Source organism: Trachemys scripta, chromosome 11 (assembly GCF_013100865.1).
Source record: "Trachemys scripta elegans isolate TJP31775 chromosome 11, CAS_Tse_1.0, whole genome shotgun sequence".
Taxonomy (NCBI): domain Eukaryota; kingdom Metazoa; phylum Chordata; order Testudines; family Emydidae; genus Trachemys; species Trachemys scripta.
In genome coordinates this window covers 38,412,046-38,430,382 of record NC_048308.1, presented here as the reverse complement: position 1 = coordinate 38,430,382, position 18,337 = coordinate 38,412,046, and the positions used below count along the sequence as shown (strand labels likewise).

Here is an 18,337-nt window from a genome sequence, read left to right as displayed (position 1 = left end):
GGGAAACGACCTTTTCTAAAAAAACAACACCCTCCTTGTGTGATGCTGAGGCCTATTAGCATATATCACAATATGCTTTTGTTACAGGGCCCAGGTGTGATGTCCTCTTTTTGCCTTGGACTGGTTTCTCCTGGTCAACCAACCAGGCCATCTAGGTATGCCCCTGTGACAGCTGCTCCATTTTTGGACATAAACCCATTCACACTTAATGGCTTGCAAACACAGGCTTTTAACTCGGGTAGATTTTGCTGAAACCGTCAGCTCCCCAACACACCAGCTCAGAAATCCTATACAGAACACTCATTTTGGGGTACAGCTGTTGTGATAATTGGGCTGAAAAATGTACTCTAATTGTGAGCTCAACTGTAAAAGTATGTGAAAGTTCATAAGATGTCACAATAACCTATAAGAGAAAATGTTGCTGGAAAAACTATTAAAGGGGGACAGGAAGACTAAGGTCATGTCTACACAACAAAGAAAATCCCACGCCTGGCCCGTGCCAGCTGACTCAGGCTCACAGGACTTGGGATGCAGGGCTGTTCCAGTGCTGTGTAGACTTCCAGGCTCAGGCTGGAGCCCAAGCTCTAGGACTCTCCCACCCCGCAGGGTCGTAGAGCCAAGTCCGGACATCTACACAGCACTCACACAGCCCCAGACTGAGCCCCATGAGCCCAAATCTGCTAGCATGGGCCAGGCACAGGTGCCTAGCAGCTGTGTAGACATCCCTAAATTAGCCTAAACAAAAGGGCCTATCAGCATGGTTCAAGCACTATGTTTAAAGAAAACAAAAGGATGTGGAACTGTAAGTTAACTAACCAAAATTAAAGGAATTAAAGATTATGTCATGCGATGAAACCTCCAGGAACATGTCCAACCAAAATTTGGCAACCTGACTACCGACTCCAGCTGAATCCCAAACATCTAGAATGAAACAGATTTGGACTATAACAGAAACAACAACTCCTCCTCCAGCCTATTTGAACTAATTTTTTCTTCTTTTGACCAAAAGGACAGCTATTAGTCCTATTACCATCTTCTATACCATCCAAGAGACTGTCAAACACAAAAAAACAAAAAGCTCTCTCCGGCTAAAGGAAAAAGGAACATGGGATGTTAAAATGCAATCCTTACTTCATACTTTACATTTCATCTTTAATAAGATGTTAAAATGATTTTAATGGGGTGTTTGCCACAGTACTAAGCAGGCTGAGGTCTCTGTATATCAGATCCCAAACCTTTTTTAACACTGGTTTATGTTAACACCTTTGGCCCATTTATTCCATCTAAATTAATGCAACACAGCACAATATTCTCCAACAAGCACTCCTACATTTGTCAGACATGTTAATTGTTCAAAAGACATTGTCAAATAGGTTTGTGGGGTTTTTTGCTTATTTTCTGTTATTTGAATTTTTTTTTACAGAAGTAGGTCATTTGCTTTACATTGCATTATGCTTAGGCTTGGAAAGATTCGATTTTTCTTGTTAAGTGTCAGTAAATGTCAATTTCACCATACACAAATAAATGAAAAAAATGTTTGCATTCATAATAATCAAAATTTACAGTTAGGCAAAGTAAGAAAAATGCTGCTTGAGAACTTATTAGCATTTGATTTACAGATATTTACTTTGTCAATATCATATGTCAAAATAGACAAATTGTGTTTTAATAGTTGTGAAGCTTTAACTTTTTGAATCTCAATATTTATTAAATTGCTTGATCACACCCACATAATTCCTATAACTGTGAATGTTTACATTGATAAAAATCTAAAACAATGCTTTAAAATATCAATATTATCCATCAAAATTTTTAAAAATGAATTTTGCCAACCATAATTATTCTGCAGCAGCCTTTCACTTTAATCCACTGACTGAAACAGATTAGTCACATTACCACAAGTTAAAGCCCCATCTCCAGCTTTTCAATTATATATGTGACCGTTTCTCTGTGCAGAGCTATTGCAAGGATGAGTCACACCAGCATGCTGGTACAGAGAATGTACCACTGTAGGAATTGCCAGTTCAGACAGATGGTCTATCTTGTCCTGTGTCTGGACAAAGGCCAGTATCAAATGCTTTAGAGGAAGGTACAAGGAACTTCTTGGTTTGGTATTTGTGGAATAGCCTTGTCATAGGAAAGTTTCTTCCTATTCTGTCAGCTAGTGGATGGTTGAAACACTGAAAGCGCCCCAAATTTGCCATTTTTTTGCAATCTTGAGAACCGGCTGCACAACTGATGTAGGAGGTTCTTGGCATCAACCCCCTACACCTACAGGGGGCTTGTCCATAGGAACATGGGGTTTCAGAACTGCCTAGTGCAGTGAGAAAACACAGTGAGAAAAATACAGCGAGAAAACACCACACCAATGTGAACCAAGTTTTCTCAAAGATTAACTTCATTTTCATAAAAAACAAACACTAAAAATCAGGAAGCCTTTTAAACTACACTTAGAAGTTTCCCCTCAAGCCAAGAAGTTGGTAAGAATCAGCAGCACAAAAGGTGCTCCAAATTTTAGGTCCCTCCAAGTTCTATAATCTTTTGTTCTTTCCGTATGCATTGAACTGTTTTGCATAGTGGAAGGGTATTAAAAGTGTGTATTGCATTTTTTAAAAGATTTTTTTAAATTAAAGTTGCACAGGGACCCAGAGCTTGAATTACTCTGCAATAGGCATCTTTTTCTGCTGATGGAAAAAAAGGACAATTTTTATTGCATAAATAGTAATCATTCTAAGATTAACCATAGAACTATGGTGTGTAATAGAAATGAATAAACTCAGTTAGACGTTAACTTGGTAAAATAAAAGGCCTCTTTCATTCTATTGGGTTGATTAGAAGATCAGTGATGCAATTAGAATTTAAACAGGGAGAACTGCAATCATGAACTACTTCTGTGTGTGGCGAACATGTGCAGATGGGTGTTTCATGTATGAAAATATTAATCCTTGCCCTTCTTCTAAAAGCCAAGCCAAAATTTTCAAGATACTGGTTTTAATTCATGGCCACTCCAGCCCCCAACAGTATTTATACCCCTCACCTCTTTCCAGCCTGCCCATACCCTATTGTCTTAAGGTGCCCTTCTCCTCCCATCTAGTCAGCAATAGCAGCAGCTGTGGGAACAGCACGTTCAGCATGCCAGACTGAAATTCATGTTTCAGGAATGTTTTCTCAGTCAGATTTTTAGTTAAAAGCCCTTCTCTGTAATACAATTACCCAGCAGTGAAGAAGAGAAATGTTCTGCACTCTTTATGCCATCGATGTGTCTTTGCAGCAGTAACTAGTACCAAAGTCCTTCCTTAGGCAAAAATTCCACTGAAGTCAATGGTATTTACCTGAGCAAGAACTTCAGGACTGGGTACTGAGGCACTGGGCTAGCAATGCAAGGAAGAGTACAGAGCAATAAGTAACATTTTGAAAAAGGTTTCACTGCCCACTCATTCAAAAGTGTCCTGATCACTCCGGTATTAAATCCGCCAACCACAGCAGTCAGCAAAATCCCTAGTGTGCAAGTAACTTTTATATTATGTACAGGTTTTTGGCTCTCGTCAATAATGCTTATAGTTGATCCCTTTTGACTAATACTAATTATTTAATATTTGCATGATGTCAGCATGTTCAGTGCTATACAGAAGAAAGGAAGCCAGTTCCTCATCCAAGGAGTTCATAATTTACATTAGATAACTAATACAGTTAAAACATAATGCACTAGATTATCAGAGAATGGTTTAATCTCACCTAATTCCCTCCCCTATCTCTCACTTCCTTTGCTGGGGGATTAATATTGATGGGCTTTCAGAAGAAGTGTTTTAGTGAGGGATTTATACAGAAGGTGCATGTTTGCTGCACAAGGAGAGGGAAACATTTGCAAGCATTAAGGATGGCATGGGAGAAGGTATGTATATAAGAATGGGAATAAGATAAAAGAAAGTTGAAAGAACATAGTTTAAGGGGCGTGCAAGCGGGGAGGAAGAAATGAAAACTGGGATTTAGGCAGGGATAAAGATTCTTAAAGACTTGAAGGCAAGGAGGAGAAGCTTGAACTTCATGTGGAAGATTAGAGGATGCCAGTAGAAAGATTTAAGAAGGGAAATACATTTTCAGACAGTGACAAGAGAAGAAAACAATGTGTAGCCAGTGCGTGGCAGCCCCCACCTTGAGTATCCTCCAGCATCAGGCCACAGCAGAACATGTGCATCTACCTCAGTTTCCCCTTATTTCACCCATCAAAGGAGCATAGTCTCTTAGCATCTAGTACAAAGTCTCACTTTCTGGCCTAGTTTGTTCATATACACCTGAGCAGTAGCTCCCCAAAACCCTTGTAGTAAAACCATTCTCTGATTCCCACAGTAAAACATATAAACAGTTCAGCAGTTTTCTATTTCCCTCTCCAGGGAAATCACTTCCAGATCATCACCCAAGAGCCCACCAGCACTCTGTTTCCAGCTCCTTTTCCCTCTGTTCCAGGGCCCCAATCTCCAGGCCTCCACTTGAGAGTGGCCAGACTAATGACTCTGTATCACGGCACTCTAGTCAGGTCTTCCCCAACAGAACGCACCAGGGTCCCACTCCCCAGGTCTCTCTGCCGGTGAGCCTTATCCCTGCTCAGGGAATGCCCTCTAGGACCAACCTGGACTCTTCCAACAGCCCCCCACTCAGTTCTTCATCTAGAGGACCCCCTCTTCTGCAGTGTTCCACTCCCCAGGCCTCCCTGCCTGTGAGTCCTACACCTGTGCCTGGGGATTCACCCTCTAGCAACAGTCTTCTTGCTTCTGGTCTCAGCTTCCCCTGATCAAGCTGGATATTCTCCTTTTCCTAGCCTCATTTCAAGCTTTCCATTCATCCACTCCCCAGCTTTGGTCAGTTCCAACAAACCGTTCTCTTCCAGCTATCCTCAGAGCTCAGCTCTCTCCCCCAGGTTCCCTGTACCTTTCTCCCAAGCACCACTTACCAACTTCCCCATTGCTCTCCTTTCTCTCAAACAACACTCCCAGTGGATTCCTGTCTCCACTGGTCTTATATGATCCAGGTTACCAATTAAGCCTAATTGAGAAGCAGCTGATGAATCACAGGTGCACTGGCCCATACCTCTTAAAGGAGCCACTAAGCCTGTTGACACAACATTTATATTGATTGGGTGGAATAGGGAGATAGATGCAGGAAGACCAAAAAGGAAGTTGCAGTAGTCAAAGGAAGAGATGAGCAAAGACTGGATAAAGTGTTTTTTTTCCCCAGGGTTTTTTTGTTTTGTTTGTTTGTTTGCTTGGGGTGGGGGAGTAGAGAGGAAAAAATTGATTACTGAGATGTTAAAAAGGAAGAATTAACAGGATGTGTCAACAAAGCCACCATCCTGGATGTGATGGGAAAGAAGAGTCAAACATGACATTAAGATTGTTGGTCTTGATGACAGGTAAGACAATGGAGTTTCCAATAGAGAAAGCAAAGGGAGGAAGAGGAGGAGACAAATTCAGTTTTTACCATGTTTAATTTCAGTTGGTGGCAAGGATGAGATTTACTGGAGTAGGTAGGGTTCTTTTCCTCTATGAAGTTGCTACAAAATAACAGTAATAATACCACAAATAATAAGTACTTATTGTGTCCTCATAAAATTAGTATTGCTATTCAGAGGATGTGAGGGATTAGCTCATAATGACAAGATAATGATTGTGTTAAACTTCACTCACAAGTTACAAATTTTCAACATACTGTAAAATCTATTGCAACAGCACCAACCTCTGGTGGAAGACACTATGAAGCACTAGAGCTACATAGATATTGCATCACATAGATTTCAAACAGCAAACACACAGGCATTAAAACACTTTTTAGACTATAAAAAGTGTATATAGAGCAGATGTAAATATATACAGGAAGTTTTGATTTGGCTACAGGTGTTTGTATTACTCAGAATCCGAAGTGTATCCAGGGCTAAGAAGAAAAAGACTGATGTTTCACAACAGGCAAATGTAAGAGATTTTTGTGCCTGCCTCGGAATCACTTTGCCTGCTCTGTCTGGAACAATGTTTTCACAAGTTGGAATCTGGGTGGGTTTTTATTTTTTTTTTTTAAGGTAACTCATTCCCTTTGTACAGCAGTAGGCGCACGCTCACCTGCTAGAAATAAAAAGCAAGAAATAAAGACAAGCACTTTGATATTCCCTTCTGTGTTTCCATTAATAAGTTGGGAATATCTCAAATGTAGCAGTATCAAACATTTTGAAAGCATTGTAATATTTTGAAAATTACAATAATAGCACGTGAATGGTGGTGTATCTGAAATTGTGTACGCTCACTTAAGGGAAAACTTAAGTAAAATGGCCTCATTCTGTTCCAGGAAGGTAAGACTCTGTGTCTGTTTGGACCCCCATTGATTTCAGTTGAGCTCTCCACAGGTGCCAATATCTACCAATGAGGAGCAGCTTGCAGGACTGGACTTTATGGATCCAGTCCAACTCCCACTGTAACCATTGGGAACCTTCTCTTACTTCAGAAAGAGTTGGCTGGGGCCCCAAATATTTAGGTTGCAGTTCCCTTGAGAAACCCTCTCAAGACAGACCTCTGAGCTAGTTGCTCACATTTTGTATATCCCAGAAGTGTAAGAGTCTAAGGAATACAGAGATGCAAGTTTGATGAAGTAATAGCTTTTATTGGACCAACTTCTGTTGGTGAGAGAGAAACTTTCAAGCTTACATAGACCTGAAGAAGAGCTCTGTGTAAGCTCTAAAGTTTGTCTCTCTCACCAATAGAAGTTGGTCCAATAAAAGGTATTATCTCAGCCACCTTGTCTTTTGGGACTGACACAGCTACAACAACACTGCATACATCTAAAGAACATACTCAAATTAGTTTTAAATCCACAATAACATAATTTTTAAATCAATAATAGTTTTAATAATATTTTAAAAAGAAAAAATGGATTTGAACTGTCATTTATTCTGAACCATGGATTAAATACTATTTTTAGCTTAAAGAGTGCATAAAAATGTAATAAGGAGCTCATATCTGGACATGGAAAAAAATGTAGACCCTCAGCAAATGGCATCTATTCAAGAATTTTGAAAAACATCCAGTTAGAAGGTTAGAGTTCAAAGGGTTTTTTTAAACTTGGGTTTATTTGCAGTTCAACAAAAATCTCCAGTGTCAACTTCCTCTTGTTTAAAGTAAAGGGTACTGAGAAGCGCTGAGCCAATAGCACAGGGATGAACCTAAATAGGATAGCATAGAATAGAGCATCTTAATGCCCACTGAAATTAGTGAGAATACACTTCATAGAATTGGGCTGTACATAACTTCTACATTTGTGCTATTCATTTTATGGCTGTAATCTATAACATTATCTCTCTTTTCTAATATAATGGAATGCAACAAAGTATTATTTCTGATATCAACAATGCATGTTTTACATGCTGGTGAAATGTATATCTCAAAGAAAATGGTGCACTTTGCTCTGTATATTAATGTTAAAGCTCTGGATGCAAAATTAGAACATTTAGTGTACAATATGAAACACTGGATAAATTGTTCTGACATTGACAAAAAAGGCAGCTGAAATCTTGTCAATTTATGTGCAGTGCTACTCACATGCAGTAATGTATCAAGTTAAAATTAGTCCTTGTGTGTGTGAGTGTGTGTATGTATATATATATATATATACACATATTACACACTTTTAAAATAAACAGTATCTGAGTTTCAAAATGACATTTGTCCTGGAGGAAAAAAAAACAATATCTAGTGTGTAATAGAGACAAACAGTATACATCTGTAAAAGAAATAATAAGATGGGCTTTAACATTGCCTGGACAAAGCAATCCCTAAATGGACAAATTCTGTTCTCACTCACATCCAAATGTATCTTATTGGCTTCAGCTGGGCTCTAGTGTCTAAATCAGACCACCATTTGGCCCAGACTTTGTAGTTGTCAGATTAAGGCTGCTTTATCTGTTAAAGCTATGCAAGTCTCATGACTGCTGAGAGGTAAAGATGTAAGGTGTTTCTCCTCTCTCTCCTCCTTCCTACTTTTTTTCTGGTTGCTTTGAAGGAGACAGGGTCCTTGCAACAATTCCTTTCCCCTCCTCACAGATGAAGAAAGTTGTTCCTACACCAGTGGTCTAATTGTTCAATGTTCCCTACGTTGTCTTGCATGCATCAGCTCTTCCAATCAACATTCCTCACTCTGTCTGAGATCCACATAGAGCAAAAGGACCAGTGCCGAGTTAATCACAATTTTATAATTTAATTAATATATATAGATATCTCAAAGGACAATGTTCTAATTAACGGTAATAGTTTGGACACTCAAAGGATTTCAGCTACCTATTTATTCAACAAATTCCACTATGTCAGCTTGATTTAAAAAGGGAGAGATGGGCATAAGATTATTTATTGCAGCACCAGATGTGCAAGCATAATTAATCTCTTGAGCATTACACCTAGTGCTTTCCCAGGAGCCACTTGGGATAGGTGCCATGAAAAGCTTGAGCAAAACACTAAAGGTGTTCAGCAAATGTTCATAGGACTATACATGAAAATGAGGTCCTTAGGCATACTTTACCCTTCCCTGGATGCATGTCTTGTAATGCCCATTAGCACTGAGGGGATAGTGGATTGCATTTAGCAGTTTGGGTAAGCTTCTCTATTCAATAATAAAACTTTCACATTAAGATGTGACAACTTGTCCATAATTCCCATTGCAGAGGGTGCTTTACAGGGATTTCCTAAAACATATATTGTAGAGCGTGGTCTATTTAAAAAATATTCAATGAAAACTTTCATTTAAACAACGTTAACATGGGAGCATAAACTGACAAGCGGGAAGAAATTCCAAAATGAGGTTAAAACAGTATTCCTAATCCTGTCATGTCTCAAGCTGGATTTTCTCTAGACTTTGACTTGTCCTCTCTGCCAAAAAAGTTATGTATTTTTACTGCAGGATAACTAACACACATTATTTATCCTGTGGTAAAATCCTAGTGGAGGCAAGGCACTATAGTTTTACTGTGAAATCACTAGCGAGATCAACACGACACCCTCACCTGGGGCCAACCTTGCGTAGCCTACCTCATGGTAAAAACTGCCGACACCTTGTCTCCATTAGGATTTTACAGTGCATTAGTTATCCCATTGTAAAAAAACAAAAGCAAACCTCTTTTGCAGTGAAGACATAGCCTTTGAGAGCAACTCTGTGGGATCAATATGTGAACTTGCTGCCACCAGTCCTCAGTTCTAGCCATTGGGCCTAATTATTGCAGAAGTCTGAAAGCAGAATGTGGAATTCTGGACTACACAGCACAGCATGTGTTCAATCCCAGCTAGGAACTGAGTAAGTCATGGAGAGAGTAATCGTTAGGAATGGGATTTCAGTCTTTGTCTTCTCTTGCTTCTGTCAATTAAACCTCTAACTTCAATATTGCCTAAAAATAGTTTTCTTATAAGTGGCCAGCTTTTGATGCAGCTATTTTGAGTTCTTAGGTGAAATGTTGCAGTACCTGCTGGTAAATTCAGCTTTAACATTTCCTAAGTCTCTGTTAAAATCATTCCATTTACTTAAAATATGAATCTCTTTTGGGGGATAAAAGCTATGCAAGTCTCATGACTGCTGAGAGGTAAAGATGTAAGGTGTTTCTCCTCTCTCTCCTCCTTCCTACTTTTTTTCTGGCTGCTTTGAAGGAGACAGGGTCCTTGCAACAATTCCTTTCCCCTCCTCACAGATGAAGAAAGTTGTTCCTACACCAGTGGTCTAATTGTTCAATGTTCCCTACATTGTCTTGCATGCATCAGCTCTTCCAATCAACATTCCTCACTCTGTCTGAGATCCACATAGAGCAAAAGGACCACCAGTCAGATCACTGGCCTGTACAAGAGCCCCAGCTGCTCTAACTTACAACAGCCTGTCCTGTGCTTCCTATGGGCATTGGTATAGCCCAGAATCCCTGTAGGGCCATGAACTATGGACCCACTCCCTCCTGCCCTCAACTTCTCTTCGTGCTTAAGTTAAGGCTAAGGTTGCTTGCGTGCGCTAATGTGCATTTCCATATTGTAGCATGTTTCAATGTCTTTTTAATTGAACCTTAATTCTAAATGTCCTCGGTAACACATTGTTCCCTGAATTATTGATCTGTACACTCAGCCAGGAATTCCACACAACTAGAAGTTTCAAATCAACATTAGGTCCTCAATGGGGAAACTATGGAAGATACCTTTCAAGATCCAGCAGATACAAGGGAAGGGAGAGATGTATAGGACACATGTGCAGATGGTAGCTCAGACAAACCTGTAAGAAAATCAAGTTTACCTGCAAAGAGTTCCCCAATCACCCAAGACAGGTGATTTTTTTTGTTAGAGATTCAATAGTCAAAAGAATTAGAATGTTCTGTGAGGGACAAGCAGACAACAGGATGGTGTGTTGCCTTCCCAGAGCCAGGACACAAGACATCGCTTTAAGACTAGATAGACTTCTGAAGTGTATAGGCATGCATGGATGCAGTGGTGATGATTCATATCAGCACTAACAACACTGCGTTGCAATATATCTCAGAGACTGTAGATGACTTCAGGCAACTCAGAAGCATGCTGAAGAAAAATATCCAAGCAATCTTCTTTGAGGTTCTTCCTGTCCCTTGAGCAAAGGAAGACAGAAAGCAGAAGATTTTTGGAAGCAAATCACTGGCTAGATAAGTTATGTAGGCTTTGGTTATGTGGAACATTGGTCCACCTTCTGTGGGGAGAGGGAGCTGTATAGTTAGGTTGGCCTCCACTTCAGTAGAAGGGGAACCAATTTCCTTGGGGACAGGCTGGCTAGAGTAGTCAGGAAAGGGTTACACTCATAGCAAAAGGGGAGGGTAAAAAGAGGAAGATATGAACACTCAGCACAAAATCAAGATGTTGAGGACAAAATGAATCAAGGAACTAAAGTATATAAAAAGAAATTATTTAATTGCCTATATGCTAATGCTCAGAGCCTGGGTAACAAACAAGGAATTTGAATTTATAGTCACTGTCATAACTGTAAAGGGAAGGGTAACAGCTGTCCTGTGTACAATACTATAAAATCCCTCCTGGCCAGAGACTCCAAAATCCTTTTCCCTGTAAAGGGTTAAGAAGCTCAGGTAACCTGGCTGGCATCTGACCTAAAAGACCAATAAGGGGACAAGATACTTTCAAATCTTGGTAGGGGGGAAGGCTTTTGTTTGTGCTCTTTGTTTGGGAGTTCGTTCGCTCTTGGGACTGAGAGGGACCAGACATCAATCCAGGTTCTCCACATTTTCCTAAACAAGTCTCTCCTATTTCAAACTTGTAAGTAAATAGCCAGGCAAGGCGTGTTAGTTTTCCTGTTTTCTCAACTTGTAAATGTACCTTTTACTACAGTGTTTATCTTTGTTTGCTATACTTTGAACCTGAGGCTAGAGGGAGGTCCTCTGAGCTCTTTAAGTTTGATTACCCTGTAAAGTTATTTTCCATCCTGATTTTACAGAGATGATTTTTACCTTTTTCTTTAATTAAAAACCCTCTTTTTAAGAACCTGATTGATTTTTCCTTGTTTTAGATCCAAGGGGGTTGGAACTGTATTCACCAGGAGTTGGTAGGAGAAAGAAGGGGGGATGGTTAATTTCTCCTTGTTTTAGATCCAAGGGGGTTGGAACAGTATTCACCAGGAGTTGGTAGGAGAAAGAAGGGGGGATGGTTAATTTCTCCTTGTTTTAGATCCAAGGGGGTTGGAACTGTATTCACCAGGAGTTGGTAGGAGAAAGAAGGGGGGATGGTTAATTTCTCCTTGTTTTAAGATCCAAGAGGTTTGGATCTGTATTCACCAGGGAATTGGTGAAGAGTTTCTCAAGGCTTCCCAGGGAAGGGAATCCACTTGGGAATGGTGGCAGTGGACCAGATCTAAGCTGGTAGTTAAGCTTAGAAATTTTCATGCAGGCCCCCACATTTGTACCCTAAAGTTCAGAGTGGGGAAGCAGCCTTGACAGTCACAGATGAGCAATTCAGTCTAGTTGGTATTCCTGAAAGCTGATGAGATGACTTGCACAATTTAAATGTTAAAATAAATGGTTATAACCTATTTAGGAAGAATTAAGTGGGCAAACGCTGTGAGAGAGTGGCATTCTATGTCCAAAATGGCATTACTTGTTTCTGAGACATGGATAACTAAGAAGATATTGATCTTGAATGCTTATTGGACCAATGCCCTAATAGATAAAGCACATTATCAAAGCATATTTGGTGGTGTATAGCAGACACCAACTAATCACACTAGGGAACAGGACAATCACTTTATTATGTACCTATCTCAATTAATAATGAATTAAAGGAGGGTGATGTAATTAATGCAAATCAACATGGGTTTATAGAAAATAAATCATGTCTAACCTGTACTCTCATATTAAAAAAAAATATATATCAAGTTTGGTTGATAAAGGTAATAGTGTTGACATAAGTGTAGACTTCCATAAGGCATTTGATTTGGAGCCCCAGGGCATTTTGGCTGAAAAATTAGAATGATATACAATTAACTGTCACATATTAAATGGATTAAAAACTGGCTAACTGATAGGTCTTAAATGTAATTGTAAATTGGGAAGCATCATCGAGCAGGTCTGTTTCCAGTGGGGTCCCACAAGAGTCTATTCTTGGTCCTACGCTATTTAGGACCATTTATCAATTACCTGGAAGAAAACATAAAATCATCACTGATACAGTTTGCAGATGACACAAAAATTGGGGGAGTGGTAAATAATGAAGAGTACAGGTCACTGATTCAGAGTGATCTAGATTGCTTGGTAAACTGGCCTCAAGATAACTGTTTTTTAATACAGCTAAATTTAAATGTATAAATCTGGTAATAACAAACATAGGCCATTCCTTCAGGATGGGGGACTGTATCCTGGAAAGCAGCAAAGCTGAAAAAGATTTTGGGGTATGTGTGTCAATAATCAGCTGAACATACAATTCCAATGTGATGCTGTGGCCAATAGAGCTAATCCAATCATGGGATGCATAAACAAGAGAATCTCAAGTAAGAGTAGAGAGGCTATTTGACCTCTGTATTTGGCACTAGTATGACTTCTGTTGGAATACTGTGTCCAGTTCTGGTGTGTATAATTCAAGAAGGATGTTGACTCATTGAAGAGGGTTCAGAGAAGAGCCATGAGGATGATTAAAGGATTAGAAAACATGCCTTATAGTTATAGAATCAATCTATTTAGCTTAACAAAGAGAAGGTTAAGGAGTGACTAGTGTCTATAAATACCTACAAGGGGGGAAATATTTAATAATGGGCTCTTCAATCTAGAAGAAAAAAGGTATAACATGATCTAATGGCTGGAACTTCAAGCTAGACAAGTTCAGACTGGGAAATAAGGGATAACTTTTTTAATGGTGTGAGTAATTAACCACTGGAACAATTTAACAAAGATTGTGGTGGATTCTCTATCACTGACAGTTTTTAAATTAAGATTGGATATGTGCCTAAAAGATGCTCTAGGACTTATTTTGAGGAAGTTCTATAGGCTGTGCTATACAGCAGGTGAGACTAGATATTCACAGTGGTCCCTTTTGGCCTTAGAAGAATCTAAATCTTAGATCTTAGTTCCTTCCTAAGTGGAGTACTTTGCATTTGTCCTTATTGTATTTCATCCTATATTTACTTCAGACCATTTGTCCAGATCATTTTGAATTATAATCCTATCCTCCAAAGCACTTGCAACCCCTACCAGCTTGTTATCATCCACAAACTTTATAAGTGTACTCTGTATGCCATTATCTAAATCATTGATGAAGATATTGAACAGAACCAGACCCAGAACTGATCCCCCCAGGACACCACTCATTATGTCCTTCCAGCATGACTGTGAACAACTGATAACTACTGTCTGGGAATGGTTTTCCAACCCATTTTGCACCCACCTTATAATAGCTCCATGTAGGTTGCCTTTCCCTAGTTTGTTTATGAGAAGGTCATGCAAGACGGTATCAAAAGCTTTACTAAAGTCAAGATATACCATGTCTACCGCTTCTCCCCTATCCATAAGGCTTGTTACCATGTCAAAGAAAGCTGTCAGGTTGGTTTGACAAGACTTGTTCTTGACAAATCCATGCTGACTGTTACTTATCACAGTATTATTTTCTAGATGTTTGCAAATTGATTGCTTAATTATTTGCTCCATTATCTTTCTGGGTACAGAAGTTAAGCTGACTGGTCTGTAATTCCCCAGGTTGTCCTTATTTTCCTTTTTATAGAAGGGCACTATATTTGCCCTTTTCCAGTCTTCTGGAATCTTTCCCGTCCTCCATGACTTTTCAAAGATAATCGCGAATGGCTCAGATATCTCCTCAGTCAGCTCCTTGAGTATTCTAGTATGCATTTCATCAGGCCCTGGTGACTTAAATATCTAACTTGTCTAAGTAATTTTTAACTCGTTCTTTTCCTATTTTAGCCTCCGATCCTACCTCATTTTCACTGGCATTCCCTGTTAGATGTCCAATGACCACCAACCTTCTTGGTGAAAACCAAAACAAAGAAGGCATTAAGCACCTCTGCCATTTCCACATTTTCTGTTATTGTTTATCCCCCCTCATTGAGTAATGAGCCTACCCTGACCTGGGTCTTCCTCTTGCTTCAAATGTATTTGTAGAATGTTTTCTTGTTACCCTTATGTCTCTAGCTAGTTTGATCTCGTTTTGTGCCTTGGCCTCTCTAGTTGTTAACACATACTTGTGTTATTTGTTTATAGTCATCCTTTGTAATTTGACCTAGTTTCCACTTTTAGTAGGATTTTTTTTATTTTTAGATCATTGAAGATCTCCTGGTTAAGCCAGGGTGGTCTCTTGCCATACTTCCTATCTTTCCTACACAGTGGGATAGTTTGCTCTTCTGACCTTAATAATGTCTTTTTGAAAAACTGCCAGCTGTCTTCAATTGTTTTTCCCCTTAGACTTGCTTCCCATGGGATTTTACCTACCAAACTCCCCGAGTTTGCTAAAGTCTGCCTTCTTGAAATCTATTATCTTTATTTTGCTGTTCTCCCTTCTACCATTCTTAGAATCATGAATTTGATCATTTCATGATCACTTTCACCCAAGCTGCCTTCCACTTTCAAATTCTCAACCAGTTCCTCATTTGTCAAAACCAAATCTAGAACAGCCTCTCCCCTAGTAGCTTTCTCCACCTTCTGAAACCAAAAATTGTCTCCAATGCATTCCAAGAACTTGTTGGATTATCTGTGCCCTCCTGTGTTATTTCCCCAACAGATGTCTGAGTAGTTGAAGTCCCCCATCACTACCAAGTCCTGTGCTTTGGATGATTTTGTTAGTAGTTTTTAAAAAGCCTCATCCACTTCTCCTTTCTGGTTAGGTGCTCTGTAATAGGCCCCTGCCATGACATCATCCTTGTTTTTTTAGCCCTTTTATCCTTACCCAGAGACTTTCAACAAGTCTGTCTCCTATTTCCATCTCAATCTTAGCTCAAGTGTATACATTTAATATATAAGGCAACACCTCCTCCCTTTTTTCCGTGTCTGTCCTTCCTGAGCAAGCTGTACGCTTCTATACCAATATTTCAGTCATGCATATTATCCCACCAAGTCTCTGTGATGCCAACTATGTCATAGTTGTGTTTATTTACTACCATTTTGAGTTCTTCCTGCTTATTCCCCATACTTCTCGCATTAGTGTACAGACATCTACAATATTGATTTGATTTTCCCCCTCCTCAGATCTGTCTCGTCTCTCCCTTATCCATGCCATAACAGCCCATGGAAGTTGGGAACATGGAAACCTGGGAGATGGGTCGCAAGTAGGAGGGAGCTGGAAGTGTTGAGAGTCTCTGGATTAGGCTAAAAGGGGTAAAAAAACAAGGGTGATGTCATGCTAGGAGTCTACTACAGGCCACCTAACCAGGTGGATGAGGCTTTTTTTAAACAACTTACAAAATCATCAAAAGCCCAAGATTTGGTGGTGATGGGGGACTTCAACTATCCAGATATATGTTGGGGGGAAATAACACAGTGGGGCACAGACTATCCAATAAGTTCTTGGACTGCATTGCAGACAAATTTTTATTTCAGAAGGTTGAAAAAGCTACTAGGGGGGAAGCTGTTCTAGACTTGATTTTAACGAATAGGGAGGAACTCATTGAGAATTTGAAAGTAGAAGGCAGCTTGGGTGAAAGTAATCATGAAATCATAGAGTTTGCAGTTCTTAGGAAGGGTAGAAGGGAGTACAGCAAAATAGAAACAATAGATTTTAGGAAGGCAGATTTTGGTAAGCTCAGAGAGCTGATAGGTAAGGTCCCATGGTAATCAAGACTGAGGGGAAAAACCAACTGAGGAGAGTTGGCAGTTTTTCAAAGGGACACTATTAAGAGCCCAAAAGCAAGCTATTCTGCTGGATAGGAAAGATAGAAAATGTAGCAAAAGACCACCTTGGCTTAACCACGAGATCTTGCATGATCTAAAAAATAAAAAATGGAAACTAGGACAGATTACAAAGGATGAATATAGGCAAACACAGGAATGCATGGGCAAGATTAGAAAGGCAAAGGCACAAAATGAGCTCAAACTAGCTACAGGAATAAAGGGAAACGACAACTTTTTATCAATACATTAGAAGCAAGAGGAAGATCAAGGACAGGGTAGGCCCACTGCTTAGTGGGGAGGGAGAAACAATAACAGGAAACTTGGAAATGGCAGAGATGTTTAATGACTTCTTTGTTTCGGTCTTCACAGAGAAGTCTGAAGGAATGCCTAACATAGTGAATGCTAATGGGAAGGGGGTAGGTTTAGAAGATAAAATAAAAAAAGAACAAGTTAAAAATCACTTAGAAAAGTTAGATGCCTGCAACTCACCAGGGTCTGATGAAATGTACCCTGAATACTCAAGGAGCTAATAGAGGAGGTATCTGAGCCTCTAGCTATTATCTTTGGAAAATCATGAGAGACAGGAGAGATTCCAGAAGACTGGAAAAGGGCAAATATAGTGCCCATCTATAAAAAGGGATAGGTCCTTTGTGGTATCAGAGGTGGGTGATATAAAGAACCAAGCACTGATTACTGTTCTCAGAGTCAGAAAAGACCCAGAGCATGAGCCAAAACTGGACAATTTTATAGTATTAAAAGAAACAGGAAGGCTCTTTTATATATGTATTTTTAATACAGAAAAAGCACAGGAAACCTTCCCATATGGTGTCCAAGCCAGGAGATCTAATTTTTGTAGTTAAGTAACTGACAACATATAAGACCATATGTTTCACATACTGCAGTAATTATTAATAACACATGAATTTAAATATATTTTTCCATTTTTAAACTATGCTTACTGGAAGGCTACATCTGTTACTAGTATGGGAGTGACTATGCTGGGTATGTTAAGTCTTTGAGAGTGCATAAACTACGCATTCCCAGGAGCCTGAGCACTAGTCTTAGTCACAGGCACTTGCAATTAATAAAATTGCTATGCCTTCTCTTCAGCTAGACTACCTAGTAAGCGCTAATTGCATCAGGGCAAGGCTACCCTTGCGAGTTAGAGTGCATTAAAGCAGCCTCGTGTGTTCTAACTCATGATGTGTCCACACTGGCAAGGCACATAGAGCACTTTGACTCCGCGGCTAGAGCGCTGCTGGCAAGCCACCTCGGTGAGTGGAATAATGTTTGATGCGCCCCCGCTGGAGCGCCGCGGTGCCAGTGTGGACACCCTGGTCTGTTAATGCGTTCTGATTGGCCTCCAGAAGTGTCCCATAATGCTTGTTCTAGCCACTCTGGTCATCACTTTGAACTCTACTGCCCTGCCCTGCCCTCAGGTGACCAACTGTCAGACCCGCCCTTTAAATTCTCTGGGAATTTTGAAAATCCCCTTCCTGTTTGCTCAGCCAGCAGGGCCGGCTCCAGGCATCAGCCGACCAAGCATGTGCTTGGGGCAGCACCTTAGAAGGGGCGGCCAATGTTGGGGTGGCGGGGGGGTGCTTGCAGTGTTTTTTAATTTGTTTTTTGTTCGGCGGGGTGGCGCTCGAGGGGTTTTTTTTGTTTTTGTTTTTTGTTTCGGCCGGGCAGTGCGGGGGATGTTGCGGCGCAGTGCGGCGCTGGGGGGGTATGGATTTGGCGGCGCAGACCGGCACTCCGGGGGTTTGGGCGGCGCGGCGCTTGGGGGCTGGGGTTTGGGTGGCCCGGCGCGGTGCTCGGGGGGGGGGGGGGGGGCAGGGGGGGTGGGGCGGGGGGGGGGGGGGAGGGGGGGTGGTTTGCCAGGAGTTTGGGCGGCCTGGCCTGGCGCTGCGCTCTGGGGGTGGGGGTTTGGGCGGCCCAGTGCAGCACGGCACTCCGGGGGTTTGGGCAGCCCGGCGCAGCGCT

The 18,337-nt window shown here is 40.6% G+C and overlaps 1 long non-coding RNA gene across 2 annotated transcripts in view; it reads right to left on the bottom strand.

Moving 5' to 3' along the window:
• LOC117885092 overlaps positions 1-18,337 on the bottom strand; it is a 74,918-nt gene that overhangs the window by 22,774 nt on the left and 33,807 nt on the right. The window lies entirely within an intron of this gene.